At 44.1% G+C, this 15,942-nt stretch overlaps 1 protein-coding gene across 1 annotated transcript in view; it reads left to right on the forward strand.

The window, feature by feature from the left end:
• Positions 1-402: 402 nt before the first annotated feature.
• Positions 403-15,942, forward strand: part of TSC1 (TSC complex subunit 1) — a 48,821-nt gene continuing 33,281 nt past the window's right edge. Inside the window, exons 1-2 of the mRNA XM_082656151.1 lie at positions 403-432; positions 9,567-9,629. The gene's annotated coding sequence lies outside the window, so the exon portion shown is untranslated. The remainder of the gene's footprint in view (positions 433-9,566; positions 9,630-15,942) is intronic.

Below are 15,942 nucleotides of genomic sequence, written 5' to 3' on the forward strand. Positions count from 1 at the left end.
AACCACACCCAGCCGGGCCAACTTGTTTACGCCTCTTGCCCGGCCCGGCCCGGCCCGCCGCCCCGCCCCTCGCTCTCTCGCGTAGCTCCTCCCGCCGCGCCGGCCCTTCTTTTTGCCTCCTTCGCAGTCACAAGACCCTCAGCGGCTCCCTTTCGGAATCCTTCCGCCCGTCCCCGCCCCCCTACCTTACAAACTCTCCTTGGTTCTTTCTCGACTGGTTAGCATCATCAGTAATGAGCAGAACTTCCCCTTCCTTCCAAAGGTGCTGCCGACCGCGGTCATCTGTCGTCGGGTTCGACGGGGTGGGGGGCGAGACCCTGCTGGGACTCTTTTTCGTGGCGGAGGCTGCAGCGGCCGCGGACATTTCACGACGAGGGGGGAGGTGCTGTACGTCCAAGATGGCGGCGCCCTGTAGGCTGGAGGAGCTGTGAGGTAAACAGCTGAGGGGGAGGAGACGGTGTGTGAGGATGAGGGTGTCGCCCCCTCCCTTTCATGGGGGCTTCTCAGGGCAGTCCTGGCACCATGGCCTCAGTCTGGGAGGCCCTGTGGGGCTGGGGCAAGGGGCTCTCTTGCCGGAGAAGGGACTCCGGGAAGGAGGGTTCGGACAGCTTTCCCCTCCCTCTTATTACGCTCTATCTCCGGCGGGGCCCGGCCAGGCTGGCGGGTCTCTGGGGAGGAGAGGCGGCCCCGGCCGGCACGTCGCCCCTCTTCGGCGACGGAGGGGACGGCTGCACCCCCGCACCGCGGAGCCGAGGGCAGGGGTGAGGTGGGCCTGGTCGCCAGCCCCTCGCTGGGTGGGGTGACAGGTTCCCGCGGGGTGCGGAGAGCGGGGGAGAGACCCTCGGCTGGGGGGCGGGGCCGGGCGGTGGGGCTGGTCCCCGGGCTTGTTGAGAGGGGTCAGGGGTTGGGGGGGCGGGGGATGAATGGAGGCTGCCTGTGGGCATCAAGGACCCGCCTGGACTCGGTGTCTCCGCTGAAATTTGCATGACCGAGCGCGTCGCTCCGGGTGTGCTCGTGGGTATTTAATCGACGGTGAAAGACAGTTGCTTTCGAGTCAGCAGAGGTGATTCTTAAGAGACAGCTATTTGCAGAGCCACTCCTAGACGCTCATTCATTCATTTGAGGAACTGGAGAGTGAAGAGCCCGCAGTCAGAGAGCCCTTTGAGAATGAAAGCTGTTTCTTTGTGTTTCCTTTGCAAGAGTTTTGCTTCGGATTTGGGGGTGTGGGGGGAGGCTTTGGAGGGGGCGCGGTCCTCTCGACAACAGCAGCTTGTTTATGGGGCGCTCGCTGTGCAAGTGCTTTGCACTCATCCTCTCCTGTAGCCCTCGAGACAAAGGGGAAAGGCAGCCACTCTTAACGCCTCCATTTCTCAGATGAAGAAACTGAGGCCCCGAGAGATGAGGGTCCCTTGCCCAAGGTCACCCCTCTAGGATTATGTGAGCCAGGACTGGAACTGGGGTCTGACTGCCTCCCAGACTGTGCTCCTGTCTCTATTTGTACACCTATGACTCTCTCATTTATCTCTTATTTGATCAAAGCTGGCCCGTCATTCTAAGTAGGTGATTAGAATTAATCAGTTGGCCGAGGTCTGTGCATAAGTCCCTGTGTGTGTGTGTGTGTGTGTGTGTCTTTAATTTTGAGGAGGGACACCCTTGCTTATATACCTTAGCTTTTGTTGGGGGTGGCAGGGTTGTGCCTGTAAACATGTTAGTCTAAATTACGCCGGAAAGTATTTGATGTTTTCATAAAACTCACGCGTTTACTGCAGAAAGAAGTCGTGCTAAAATCCTTGCTGGGTTTTTTTTATAGAAAGCATGGAAATAGCCCTTCATTTTACATAGCGTAAGCTGTAAAAGTACTAAAATAGAATAATACTCTTCTGAGATCCATCGGTTTATAATTTGGGGATCAACTTGGAGTCGTCTGAATTCACACGTGCCGGCAAAGTGGAGCTGTAAATTTCGAGAAGCGTCATAAAACCAACCCTTGTGGGAGCCCTTGATTTACAGAGCAACCACCTGTGATTCTTAAGTTGCCCGTTCCTGAGTAAACCTGGAACATGCACGTGTGAAAACTGATGTAGGGTCGAGCGGGGAAATGCACCTTTAACAGTCACGCATCGGGCCAATGAGGTGCCTCAGAAACACTGACAGATTCTTTCCTATTTCTCTGGGGAGTCACAGGTTCTCCCTCTAACCACCTGGTGTAAACTTAAGGGGTATTTATAGAGGGTGTCAATGGAAACTATCCTCTTACCAAACTATGTATCTTACCCAGACGCTCTTACGTCACGTGCATGGAAGGGCGAACGATGTAAGCTTTCTTTGCTTCACGCATTTCCTGGTGTCATAAAGACTTTGGGATGTTCCTAATTGCCTAGCTAGACAGATTCCTAGGCAACTACACGCATTCTTACTTGTTTTCATGAAATTGGAGTGTCCCAAATCCTGTGACTCAGTTGTACTCTTCCTCACTGGTTTCTTGAGAGCAAAGATGTCCCATGCTGCTGCTGTCCGGGTGTAATAAGATGCTTTCTGTGCATACCTGTTTTCATTTGTGAGGTGAAACTGAGCAGTCTTACTAGGACAAATCAAATACATGCCTGTCTATGGGATGTTTATAGAGTAATGAAATTACCGGAAACGAGAGATCTCTAACAGTAATGTCCATCAGAACCTTCATGCACAGGTATCTGGCCCCCTAGTAGGTAGATTTGCATATTTGGTCTTTAAGTGTATTTTGGAAGAAGTCATAGGTGATTCTGATGTGCACCAGGGGTTGCGGACCAGTGGCTAAAGTAGCCACTTTGGCTATTTTTCTTTTAATTTATAATTTATTGCAGAGGCATTTCTTAAAATAGCTTCTAACCTCTGGTGTATATAGTGGTGGGTAAGTTTGGGGCTCTGAATTAGAGCTGACTTGATCGTACAGATCTGTCTTCTTTCAGAGTTTGTTAAGGTACAGGTATGGTTCTTTTCCGGGTTTAGGGCCATGGTAGACTAAAGTTAACTTTTTCTGGAATTAACTGGATATTCTTGGCTGCAGATGAGCCAAATACAGCAGTACATCAACCATTTCAAGCTTTTCTAGAAGTCAGATAGCTTTCGACTTCTAACAAGCCACGGGGTTCTCTGAGCTTCAGTTTATTCATCTGTGAAATAAGAGAGTTGGATTGTAAATGCGTATTTCAAAGTCTAAATTTCTGAGATTTCAAGTCCTTCTGGGGCTTCAGTTAAAGATTCTACATTGATTGAATCGAAGTGTTAATGGCTTTATAATAACTGAGCAAATGGATGACCTTTAGCGCGACCTGTTTTTATCCTTTCCTTTATATCACATTTTTAAGAAGGTATTCCTTAAAAGTTCCTCATATTATAAATCTCTCTTCGAGAGATTAGTTTTATTTGTATTAGTTTTGTTTGTCATTTAAGTAGCTGCAAGCATGAAAGAAAAGTATACTCGACAGCATTTAAATCTCGAGCTTTTTGCTTTAAAAATACATATATATTTATAATTAGCATATACTCAAAAACTGAATTTTCCCCCCTCAGTGTTTAGTTTGCATGAAATACTGATTTTTTCTATTGGTCTGAAAAAGGTTTTAGACCAATTAAATTGGTTTAAAATTACCATCAGCAATTTTAGATTATTCTTTTTCTGATTTACTTATTAAGCGTGTAGTTCCTAGACATTAGTAATTTAATGTCTAGTGTCTATTTTTGGGAGGGGGAGAATTTAAAAAAATATGTATATATGAAACATATGTAATCCCAGGACCTTGCTAATTTCTTCTTGTCCATTCTCTCGTGCAGTACTAACTTTTGTTCTATACAGGGAAGTAGCAAAAGGTTATAGAACACTTTTTAAGGTTGAATGGATTCAGATTGTCATCTAATGAGTAAAGTGCCCTAAAAACTTAGCTTTGATACAGAGCAAGACATGGTAGTTACTGGCCTAGAATTCACAGGTCACTTTCTAGAGTAAAGATAATGGCAATAGAAGCCAAGACGTGTTTGAGTAACAAGGGACAACTTTACCCTTTGGTCGGTGATAGAGGACACAATGGGCCGTGGTAAGAAAAAACAGATGTGGTGACCGTAATGTCTGCAGTTGTTAAGACCTGTGCTGCTCTGAGTAGTTCCACAGAGCACATGAGTACAGCAGCAAACATGAAGTGTATCCATTTTAAGCTACAGGATGACTGTATCAGTGTTTCAAGTATAAGTTATTAAATGTAGACTTCTAAGGCTTATGTACCCATTTTGTTTAGTAGTAATATTGTTATAATAAAGTTTATATTTATTGGCACAGTGCCAAACAATGTGCTATGTTTTTTACATGCATGATCCTGTTAGCTCTTCCCACAGCCTTAAGGGGCGGGAGAGAGAGATGAGCACGCTGAGGCTTAAGGTCACTTATTTGGTGGCTGAGCTGGGATTTGAGCCCTGTTGGTTGACTCTAGAACACACACATTTAATCTTGCACTGTGATAAATTGTCTGAACTGCTGATCTCATAAACTAACTCAAAGGTCAATGGTTCTTAAGTTTTGGGGGGGCCTCCGTTACCCTCTGAGGATTTGTGGGAAGCTGTGGACCAAATATCGTTTTCTGTCCCATCAGCACCAAGAACAAAATTCATACAGATATGAAATTCTGGATATGGCTTCAGGAACTTCACAGACCCAGCCTAAAGCCCAGCTGATCATTCTAGATAGACTACTGCTCTTAAAAATGGACTTGGGCTTTAAAAAAGAAACAAACGACAAACAAAACAGTAGATAGGAAAGGCCCACGTCTTTTAAAGATGGACTATGTACTGTTTGTATTATAAATCATTTTCTTAAACTTTTATATTGAAAGGTTCTTTACACTTCACTGGGAGACCAACCTTAGGTGCCACATTAAAAAAAAATTATAAGTGGAGAACTCAGGTGTGTAACTTGCTAAATGCTTGCAAGCTTGGCATTCGGTCTGTGTGTACCTTTAGCACCTGGCAGAATTCCATTGGGCTTTTTTCCCCAGGGTTTATGCACTGTTTTTTTCCTTTAGAACCTCAAAAGTGTATATAAAATATATATAAAATATATATTTTTAATATTTCTTGCCTTCATCCTTCTTCCTAGACTAGTGGTTCTCAACCTCTTGTGGGCATCAGAATCGCCAGGAAGACCCACTCCCAGATTCAGAGGTCTCTGACCACCAAGGCTCAAGGCCCAAGAATTTGCATTTCTAGCAAATCCCCAGGTGATGCTGATGTTGCTGGTGTGAGGACCACATTTGAGAACCACATGTGTTAGTCCTAGACTATCAAACCCTGTGCCTTTATTCCCTAGGATATTTCTGTTTTAGTCTTGTGAACTTGAAACCTAAAGAAATCTTAACAGTTTTCCTCAGATTTCTTTTTTTTGTGGTACGCAGGCCTCTCACTGTTGTGGCCTCTCCCGTTGCGGAGCACAGGCTCCGGACGCGCAGGCCCAGCGGCCGTGGCTCACGAGCCCAGCCGCTCCGCGGCACGTGGGATCCTCCCGGACCGGGGCACGAACCTGCGTCCCCTGCATCGGCAGGCGGACTCTCAACCACTGCGCCACCAGGGAGGCCCCTCTCAGATTTCTTTTAAGGGAAGCTCTGTTTTTGAAACATACATGATATTTGGTTTATTTTCTTGGTAAATAATTTTGTTCATGCTAATAGAAAGTTAAAACATAAGAAACATTATTTATAGAAGAGCTACACCTTACCAAAATCAAGCTCTGTCCCTGCAGGCAAGTTACTAGAGGATTTACCTCTGAAATAGGGTAGGTATACGCTTCAGCGAATTGTCCTTCCAGGTCCCTCATGGCAAAAGTTCTGAGTGGAGAATCTGGAGCTCCCCTGCCCCTGTTTATACAACCTTGAGAGAGACCACAACTGCTGAGACCATGTAGATCACACGTGACTACACAGTTTGGCAGGTTTTGCTACCAGCTGTTTTACTTTCACACACTGAGTGGTATTTCCTACCCCTTTCTTTCCTTCTGTGCATTGGTAGGAAGAGTGAATTGGAGCTTGTAGCTTACCTTTTTTGGATGCATTTGTGCTGAAGGCAACTTTATTCACTTCATAGAATATTACTCTAAGAAATCACCTGAGCGTTGCTGAGCCAAACATAATTGTGTAGTAGTGTATTATTAATTTTAATAAATTTATTTATTTATTTATTTTTGGCTGTGTTGGGTCTTCGTTGCTGTGCGTGGGCTTCCTCTAGTTGCTGCGAGCGGGGGCTACTCTTCGTTGTGGTGCATGGGCTTCTCATTGTGGTGGCTTCTCTTGTTGCAAAGCACGGGCTCTAGGTGTGTGGGCTTCAGTAGTTGTGGCACGTCAGCTCAGCAGTTGTGGCACACGGGCTTAGTTGCTCCACGGCATGTGGGATCTTCCCAGACCAGGACTCGGACCCATGTCCCCTGCATTGGAAGGCGGATTCTTAACCACTGTGCCACGAGGGAAGCCCAGTAGTGTGTTATTGACATATTATTATTATCTGTATTATCTGTGTAATGTTTCTGTTCTACTTATACTGTACTTGATAATGAAATAGTCTATCTATGCCTGAACCTGTATCTGAATTGTCTTTGAACTTTTTTAGATAAAAACCTCAGTACAGAAAACAAGTTACAGTGAAGAGACATCTGCTTTCGTTTATACCTGTAGTTGTGTTTTTACATCATAGAAAAGTTGCACAAAATTATCTAGGCGATGTGATATGCAGTTACATATTTTATGTGATTTGGGGTTCTGAGGAGTCCTAGGGGATAGAAGGCCACACACAACACTGATTTTCCAAAAGTCTGAATGCTCAGCTGATATTTTCAGATAAAATACTTCGTGAAGGCATTTAGGTACCTGCCAATAGTATTTCATAAAGGTATATTACAGCTCTCAGGTCTCTCATGCCTCGTACTGCATCTTGCCTAGGGCAGAGATGTGTGAAAAACTGTGTACAAGTCCTGCTAATGACATCTCTACATGGCTGTTGAGCTGGAGTTTGTGTGTACCCCACATATACACACCGTCGCTCTGTAAACACCTACAGAATGAAATGAAGGTGAAATGTGAAAACAAGTTGACCTATATTCCTTCTGCTTAATCTCAAAACACTAAAGCACAGAGCTGTCATCTTCCCCAAACCTACCCTTTATTTCTATTCAAAAAGACTTGTAGAAGTGCAATTACAGTGTTGCTTTCTGATGAGAATACAACTTTTGGGTCCAAGAGGAAGAGTCCAGATCTGAGGGCATGTTTCTTTTTTAATTTGGCTTTCGAAGATAAGAACATGGATTGGCCCTGTTATGCTCTGACAGGTGTTTCCATCCGTACCCCTCAAGGGTACACATTTTTGAAGAGGGTCTTCTCCGTTCCTCACTTCTGATCAGGAAGTTCACAGGTTGCATGATTTTACCTAGTAGTACCTCCATAGGGCAGGATTTAAATATAAATGAATAAGTAAACACTTAAAATATAAATAATGCCAGGTAGCCCCTGACTGGCCAACATTTATCACCATTACCATTTTTTAGCATAGCAATAAAGAAGGTAAGAAGTCTTAATGTCGAGCATTGGACAAAAAACATTCTGATTTCCTATGCCAGTTCCTTTATATAGGACAGTGATCCTGGCTAGGCAGGCTATAAGATCTCATCTTGTATACATCCTAATTTTACCCTTGCCTTAGATATTCCTTTTCAGGTAAAAGATCCAACTGGGATTAATTGCAAGAGGAAGTCTACATGACTCAGTGGAGTAACAGCTGAAGTTAAGATTCTAAAGATCAGAGGCTCCAGTGTTTTAATTCTAGCTCTTTTGGTTGAGTGACTGTGGCTGGGCAAGCACCCCCTGTGTGAATGGTTTCGTTGGCCTTTTTGGAAAGCCAGCCCGCCTTCCAGCTCTGCACACACTTGCAGTATGCCACTGAGGACCACAGTTAACGGCGTTAGTGCCTAGAATGTGTTCTACAGGGAAGTATAATTACCGCGTCATCTGGAGCAAGAGGTTTTAATTGTTAGAGAGCTGCTCAACACACTAGTTCAACTTTGACCAGGACTGTATGTGGAACGTCTCGTTTCCTACCTCTTCCGTGTTCAGTGTAATTAGGCATATATAGTGTATGAGGTTCAGCTTTTCATATCTGTATTCAACCCTGGAATGGCTACCAAAGAAGCTGATGAAATCTTTGTTGACTTGAACGGGGTATATTTGCCCCTTGTGTGCCAGATGCTGCAATAGGCCCTGGGTCCCTGTCCCCATGGAGCTTACAATCTAGTGATCAGGCTGTACCTAAACATAGTTTGAAGGGCCCACATTTTAAAAGCAAACTGGAATGTATTTACATATACTCATATTTAACAAGGATATTTAATATGAGGTAATTTAGGTAGAAAGCAGGGCAAAAAGGGAAAGAAAATAGGGAGAAATGATAGCTGTTCTCAAATATTTTATGCTTGTCATGTAGAAGGATTAGATTAAGGTTGTGTGGTTTCAAAGGCAGAATTCAACTTTGTACATTTATTTAAGAAATATTTTAACTCCTTATCATTCAGTGAACAAGTCCCAGGCACTGTGGCAGCTGCAAGAGGCACAGTACTGGAGAGGCCCCTGTCTCTCCCTGGCTGGAACTGCTGTTCTGGTGAGGGGGACATATTCAGTGACTAATTACACTTGCTTAGTCGGTTGTGGTCCGTGACACCAAGAAATACAGGCTGCTGAGAGTATGTGATGGGGCCTGACCTGGTCTGGTCCTGAGTGGAGGGAAGTGAAAGCTTCTCTGATGAAGCGCATGTTTAAGCTGAGGTTTTTCAGGGTGAAGACTGAGCTTGGGAGGGGGCAGAGGTAGAGTCTCTTGGGCACAGGGACAACATGTACCTGGTCCTGAAGTGGGGACGTGTGTGGCTTGGCTGAGAGACTGTGTGGCTAGTGGGGCAGGGCCGTGGGGAGGGAGGGGGCGTGGTGGGTTTGAAGTGATGCAGACCCACCAAGCGCTTCGTGCCTGGCGCTGCTCTTCCTCTCGGGCTCCTCGGGTGGTTTCTCTGTGCCACGTACCGTGCCGAGGGCTATGGGCGTTCCTCTCCTGGATTAGTGAGGTAGACGCCACCGTTCTTCTCACTGTACAGTGACGTAATTTAAGGTTGGACATTAGAGACATAAGATAAATCACCCAAAGTTACACCGCTACTCAGTGGCAGAGCTTGGATTTCAACTCGGAGCTCTAATTCTGGAGCCCATCCTGCCCATGCATTTCCTGCCCATTCGTTTATAGCTCTAATAAAGACAGTTAACAAAAGGCAGAGTTTACAAGTTCAGCACAATATAAAGAATTTTCCAGCAACCAACTGTTCAGAAATGTAGACGGGGAGAGGCATGTGCACCCAGTGATTATAAGTGTTCATTCCAGCGGAAACCGGATGGCCACCTGTCAGGGATGTGCAGTAGGAAAGAGGTGGAAGCCAGTGAATCCTGAACTTCTCTGATTGCTTCTGGGATCTCACTTCATTGTGAGATTGATATTGACAGATGCGTGTTTCTTCTCTTCAGTGACCATGAAAGACACCAGGTTGACAGCACTGGAAACTGAAGTACCAATTGTCCCCAGAACAGGTAAGGTGCAAACTCAATCCAGTGGTTGGGGGAAGGTGGAAGAGAATCATTTATCCTGTCTGTGGTTGTACTGGGGCAAAGATATTTCTTTGCATTCAGGATTAACGTTGATGGTTTTAGCTACTTGCCAGGAACTAGACCTTCTGTGTCGTGAAGTAATTAGTCAAATTACCGGTAATTTTTTAACTGCTTATTCAGTGCCAGGCATGGTGTTAAGTGCATTCTGTGGTTATTTATTTTGTTCTTCACAGCCACACTTTTGGTGTATCTCCGTTTTACAGATGAGGAGTTGGGCTCTGAAATGTTACGTAATTTTCCTAAGGTTGTATAGTTAGTACCCGGTGTACCTGCGACTCAAATCAGTTCAATCTAGCAGCAGAATTTGGTTCTAACGCCTAGATAAAATTGAAGCCTGTGTGTCTGAGCAAGTCATTTAACTAGCACAGAGGTTCTCAACCCTGGCTGTGCCTTAACAATCCACACAGGCCTATAAAACAAGCCAGACGTCCTGTCTGGACCCCACCCCTTAACCTGCTCAGGATTGTGTGGACTCTCCAGGTGATTCTAATGTACGTCCTGGGCTGAGGACCCCTGAGCTAAGGAATTAGCATTTACATTGTAACGTGGCTTTATTTATTAATTGTCTTAATTAGTTTTTTGGGGATGAGTTGCATGCTATCGTGGTTTCTGGGAATTGGAGGATTCTCAGAGCCCTGGAATATATCCTTCCTAAATATTGAGGCTTTGGCATTTCTGTGGATACTAGTGTAGTCTGAGTGACCTGACTGATCCCTGAGCTCTAATTTTGAGTTTACTGGCAGGGGTGTGCACTGCAACAGCGTTCCGTGTCTGCAGGAAGGGTGTAGGGGAGATAGGGAAGTGTTTGGTCTGCTGTCTTTATACACAGATGGCTGATGGGATTCATTTAATGCCTCACTGGTTGCTATTTGCTGTGTTCTGTCACTGTCTTCCTCACCTTACCTCCTAGGAATTGTGAAATAAGGTGGAGATTTTTGCCTTAAAGATTGGTGTCTGTTCACAAACAGGGACTTAATACAGATTGTAGACTGTCTAACAAGAAGGTGGAAGTATTGTTCCCTCCCGAGTAGGGGAAGCTTTCTAAGTTTAACTTTTTACTTTAAAATATTTTATGTGTACTTCACCCTGTCCTTTGTCGGAAATCTACTGCATATGAATTTGAACCCAGTGTCAGATGGTCATGATCAAATCATTGAGACCCAAGCTGAACATCACACATCACAAATCTCAGATTTTTTTTTTTTAATTTTTATTCATTTATTTATTTATTTTTTGGCTGCATTAGGTCTTCGTTGCTGCGCACAGGCTCTCTCTAGTTGCGGCAAGCGGGGGCTTCTTCATTGCGGCGTGCAGGCTTCTCACTGCGGCGGCTTCTCTTGTTGCAGAGCATGGGCTCTAGGCGCGCGGGCTTCAGTAGCTGTGGCGCACGGGCTTAGTTGCTCCACGGCATGTGGGATCGTCCTGGACCAGGGATTGAACCCGTGTCCCCTGCATTGGCAGGCGGATTCTTAACCACTGCACCACCAGGGAAGTCCCACAAATCTCAGATTTTATTAAACATTTTTCAGTATTGCATTTGTATTCCGTTTTAGTAGTCAGATTGTTAAAATTTGAAATTTTAGCAAATTGGTCAGCTGTGTCAGCCGCTAGATTGCTCCTGGGTTAACACGTGTTTGATACCGGAAGGACATTTGTCTTCAGCTGCCGCGTTTAGTCCCATCACTAACCTTTTTAGACAAAGCAGAATGTAATTCGGGAGAGTTTCTGCTAAATTGTTTTCTGGAAGGAACCTGTACCTGGGATTCATAGCTTGGGCAAGCCTCAAGGATCCTTCATCTTCAGCTACTAAAAATTGTTGACAGTCTATACCAATCTTTTTTTTTTTTTTTTTTTTTTTGTGGTATGCGGGCCTCTCACTGTTGTGGCCTCTCCTGTTGCGGAGCACAGGCTCCGGACGCGCAGACTCAGCGGCCATGGCTCACGGGCCCAGCCGCTCTGCGGCATGTGGGATCTTCCCGGACCAGGGCATGAACCCGTGTCCCCTGCATCGGCAGGCGGACACTTAACCACTGCGCCACCAGGGAAGCCCTATACCAATCATTTTGAAAAGCTTTTTGATTAAATTTTTAGCCTCTGTATACACACAACTACAAGAAATTGTCTTCTTAAAACAGTTTTGTAAAGTCTGTTTTGAAATTTTATTAGTGAGTACAAAATGTGTTTGAGTATTTCATTTTTTCTTAACATTGTTTTCTTCATACTCTATATATTCTTTGGGTTTTTTTTGTTTGTTTGTTTTGTTTTTTGCGGTACGCGGGCCTCTCACTGTTGTGGCCTCTCCTGTTGCGGAGCACAGGCTCCGTATGCACAGGCTCAGCAGCCATGGCTCATGGGCCCAGCCGCTCCGCGGCATGTGGGATCCTCCCGGACCGGGGCACGAACCCGTGTCCCCTGCATCGGCAGGCGGACTCTCAACCACTGCGCCACCTGGGAAGCCCCTCTATATATTCTTTATGTTTGGCTTGAAGGTGATTTATCATGGATATTGTTGACTGTGATTTTGGGGTTTTTTCATGTCATAAAATTGAGGTGACAGGTTGGCATTTTATTTTTAATTCACCCTCACAAGATATGAGGTATTCCCAAATATGACTTTTTCTTGAAAGACTACAAATCAGGACTACAAATTAGGTGAAGTTCTTAAAGATTATTCTGTTCGTAATAAATGTTATAAAACAATTCTATAAAAGTTAGAATTAAAATATAGTTTAATTTCTGTTATTTAACCATGTGTTACTAAAATTTTTATAAACATTTGGCTCAAAGAATAATTACTGTTATTTGTAAAGCTATCTAGCGAATCTACCTTCTTAATACTCATAATATTAGTTAATATATTTAACTGTTTGAAAGTTCTTAATTGTTTTTGAACATAAAAATCACATCGTTAACTGAAGCTTTTATTTTTGTAATAATAAATGTATAAATAAGTATTGTATTGACAGAATTTCAACTTAATAAAACACAAAACTTAGATGTTACATCTAGAATGTTTTTACCTTTATTCAGATATTAATAGTACTTCTGTATGCATGCCTTGTCCGCATTACTGACATCATGTGGATTAGGTATGATGGTAACATTAACATATAGTTGTTGGTCACACATACACAGTCAGAGATGCCAGAAATGCTGCAGAAGTGGGCGATTGTTCAACTTTCAGTCCTAAAGACCAAGGCCGCAGCCAGATTTTGGCCAAGTATAAAGACTAAAATCGAACTTTGGTAAATCTCTATTTTCCAACCATAAATCTCAAATCTGGTTACCAGTGTAGAGTTTCAGTTTGGTTTATTCAAAGGTGGTGACTAAGAACCCCGCTGTTGCTTTAGATTGGGTGGTCGGGGAGGCCTCTCAGAGATGGTGTGACATTTTGAGCAGAGACTTGAAACAGCCACACAAGGATCTGGGAGAAGAGCAACAGCAAGTGCAGAGGCCTGAGCAAGAAGCTGTTTTCCTGAGTTTCAGGAGCCTGAGACTAGAGCAGAGAGACGAGGGGGTGGAGTGCTGTGAAACGGAGGCAGAGGGAGTGGGGACTTCACAACTGGCCCAATCTGGTGGAGCCTTGCAGCCCCTTGGGAGCTGGCGCTTATTAGCTCCATGGGAAGCCACTGGATGATTTTAAACAGGGGAGTGAAAGATTCTGATTTCCCTATTTCAGAGTCTTTTGTGGTTGTTTGGTGGCAGATAAGTTGTAGGGCGAGGGTAGTGAGGGAGCCTGCTGCTCCCTTGTCTCCAAGGGGGGATGATGGGGGCTTGGGCTGGGGTGACAACAAAAGGGATAAGTCAGTGGGTTTGCCAGCGGATTAGATGTGAGGGTACGAGTGGTGGAAGAGCACGGATGTCACCTAGACGTTTGCTAGAGACTGACGACCATGCCTTTTACTGAGGTCCAGGAGACTATCAGAGTGACAGGTCTTGGGGTGGGGGCGGGGCGGGCGTTGGAAGTCATGGCTCCCTAATGTAAATAGCATCATCGATAGCGCGGTACTGTGGCTTGTGGGCGCCAAAGATAATTTTTTTTTTTTTTTTGCGGTACGCGGGCCTCTCACTGTTGTGGCCTCTCCCGCTGCGGAGCACAGGCTCCGGACGCACAGGCTCAGCGACCATGGCTCACGGGCCCAGCCGCTCCGCGGCACGTGGGATCTTCCCAGACCGGGGCATGAACCGGTGTCCCCTGCATCGGCAGGTGGACTCCCAACCACTGCGCCACCAGGGAAGCCCCAAAGATAATATTAAGCTAAATGGAATGTTGCTTTGGCGTGTAGGGTACAGAAATGTATTAACTAAATATTGACTTTTGGCTTCTTCTGTCTATTTTCTATACTTGGTTACTTCCAAGATGCAAGAGAGACTTTCATGGCTGAAGTGGATGCTTCATGTGCCTGTGGTGCTAACCTCTCAGGGACTTTCCCCTTATCTTCTCTAGGCTGTAAAGTGTGTTTAACATGTGTGCAACTCACCCATTCCCACCACATCCAGGTGAAGCTGGTCCCTTCCCTCCTTTGTGTACTCACTAAATCATGTCCATTTCCTGCTCGTGTACATATAGTTCTTCATTGCACTTGCTAAGTCTGTCTTCTCTACTTAGCATCCTGCACTCAGTCCCTCAAGAAATATTTGAATAAGTTTAAAAGGGGAGATATTCCAATCATGGAACTAATTCCAAAAGCTTATGCTTGAACTCCCGTGAGGGCTTTTTAGAATGTCAAAAATCCTTGAACTTGAGGCACTTAAATGAAGAATCCCACACAAAGCCCATAATTTATATTTTTTCTGAGGTTTAAAAAATATGGTTAAAAGGTAGAATTTTAGAACTGGAGAGAAGAGCAACAAAAGCTTGTTGCCAAAAATAGATACTAATGTATGTTAGAATAAAACCTTATTTTTGCTTTCTGTAAAGCATCTGGAAAGAGTAGGCTCCAGAAATCAGACTTTTATACCTAAATTACATTTACAATCTGAAAAACAAGCTAGGTGACCCATGACGGTCAGCCCTGAGTATCGCCAAGGTGACTGGATGGGCGCCATCTTTGTTTAGATTTGAGCTCATGGCGCTCTGCTCTGGGCTGCCTGCATTTGGAGGGACAGCTCTGACATTACTGTCTTCTGAATATACAGAAGACAAACGCAGAGTCTCACTAGCCTGAGACTGGGTAAGTAGCAGTTTTATTGGAACAAAACGAAACTTAGGGGCAAATTACTTTTAAGCCTGAGAATCATTTGTGATTTACCTGAAGTAGAAATGAATGTGGAGGCTAGCTAGATAAATGTGCTATTCCAGTCATCTTGAAAGTGGTGGCCCAAAGGTTTTTACCAGTATTCTTTCTGATAATGTGTGAGTACTACTCAGTGAGTGTTTATCTGTGCCAGGTGCTGTGCTAACTGTGTGATACACGTTGTGTCATTTAATCCTCTTGGTGAACAATAAACCCTGACAGGTTGGTATTATCTTCACTTGTAAATTTAATTTAATCCATCTCACAATAAGGTGAAATTTTATTGTTTTCAGCTTTGAACTTTTACAATAAAATCTTACCAGTTATGGTCTCACATTTCTGAGTCCTTTGAAATTGACTTCCTTTATGATTTACCTGTAAGATTTATATTTATGTAAATATAAATTTGTATTATATTCCTACATCATACTTTCTACATCAGGATTTTCTATCAAAAATACATTTATACATTTTAATTGATTTTTCTGGCTAATGAATTTCTGATTCACCAAGAGCAAAATCAGTGAATATCACCAGGTTGTAATTAAACCAGAGCATAGATGATAGTAAGTTAATACTCGCCAGTTTCAGGGGTCATTGCTACTTTAAATTTGGCATCCTTGTAGGAGCTTAACTCTTTAGCGGAGTTTTCCCTTAGCGTGGTGTTTCTCAAGTGCGGCTTATTTATCACCCATATAAGAATTATTCTGGGGTGCTTATTAAAATGCATATTCCTAAGCCCACAATCCAGTTCTGGAATGGGCCCAGAAGTTAGATCCGAGGTGGTTTGGATACACACTGAAGCCTGAGAACTGCTACTTTAGCTTACCCAAAGACAAGCAAATAGAAAATAAGAATATATTCTGATGTGACTGCAAGTGATGTATACAGTTGTTGGCCTGGGAGCTGAGGCATCTCACTTCTGCTTTACTATGTGACCTTGGCAAAATTATTTATCCTTTTTGAGTATCCATATTCTCATCTGTAAAATAAGGATA

Source organism: Grampus griseus, assembly GCF_964374135.1.
Source record: "Grampus griseus genome assembly, chromosome: 6".
NCBI lineage: Eukaryota > Metazoa > Chordata > Mammalia > Artiodactyla > Delphinidae > Grampus > Grampus griseus.